Consider the following 1461-nt stretch of genomic DNA (forward strand, 5'->3'; position numbering starts at 1 on the left):
GTCCACTTGAGATCGAACATTGTTGGAGAGAGTTAATCCAAGGTTGGAGCAACCTTAATTATATAAATAAAGAGTAAGAGGTTCAAATCTTGTTCATCGTAGCGTATTGTTCATCATACTGTAGTAGTCTTCATTGTTGCAATCCATCCATTTAGCTTGAAAAGCCATGACAGGGAACTCATAAACCACTTGAACATTCTATCACTTAAAAAAAGAGAAGTCGAGCTTTACCTAGAGAAGCTTTTTGTAGCAAACCATGGCCTTATATGGAGAGAAAATGAAGCACTTACAGCTCCAATTATGCTGAGAAGCACAAGAAGCAACTAGAGGTAGAAGATGTAACAACACAGAATCATGGTATTGCTAGATTGAGTCGACTGTGAAGCAGTAAGTGGCATCGTTTTAGCTAATAATCACACTTTAGAAAAAAATAAGAAAGATATCAAAACGCCCCCATTTGTTTCTCATTATTTGCCTCTTAAAATGAAAAATATGACCGTTATCCATCACATCAAACCACCATATTTGACTTTCTATCTCTTGTGTGGGACCCATAACGACTATATTTTTCATTCTCATTTTTACATTAATGTGTACTAAACGAGGTAAAAAAGCAACATAAGACAAACAACCCCGCCCAATAGAGAATGTATGAGGACATTCAGATCTCTCTTCCGTTTTACGTTTTCTCAGCATACATTGTCCAATTTTGCCCTTAAATTAAGTGTTCTATACTGTTGACAAAAGCATTTAGGTATGAGCAGTTAAAAGAAATGTAAAATTCTCAGAGTAGTCTTCTCCCAAGAAGCCTATAACTCCTGCAACAAGATGCAAATATGGAGATAAGATATCAATTTCAAAGGCAATTTCATAAGTTTATTGGACTTCTATGCACCCAATATCTACCAAAATCCTAAAAATAATCCAGTTTGTTGCTCCTTACAAGTTCTTTTGAAGTAAATTGGATCTCACGGCCAACAAGCTCCAGTGACCACCTCGAGACATTATTTAGGAGATCCATAAAAAAATAATAATAAATAAAATTACAATTTTAATAAAAATCGTAGATCCTATGAAATATACGGTTCAAATTAGTTGTTAACTTTGATCTCAATCTTTTAATAATTTTTAAAGCTATCTCAAACAAGCACTTGATGTCCAATGGTTACATTGTCAATTTTTTAACCATTTACAGTATTATGAGAATCAAATGATTGTAGTTCGAGTAATGCTATAGCATCATTTAAACATTAGTGTGAGTGACATTAAAATATTAATAATTTGATAGATTAGATCATCTTCAAAGGATATGAGTGCAATTTAAAATGTCCTATTGCTTAAAGACAGGTGCTTCTTACATTATTCTTTTGGTTCTAATCGGTCCTAATAATTAAAGAGGAAATTGCAGTGATTTTCAAATTTTCCCAAGACGTTTACAAAAACGTCACTTTTTTTGGGGTA

The sequence above is a fragment of the Olea europaea genome, chromosome 11, assembly GCF_002742605.1.
Source record: "Olea europaea var. sylvestris chromosome 11, O_europaea_v1, whole genome shotgun sequence".
Taxonomy (NCBI): domain Eukaryota; kingdom Viridiplantae; phylum Streptophyta; class Magnoliopsida; order Lamiales; family Oleaceae; genus Olea; species Olea europaea.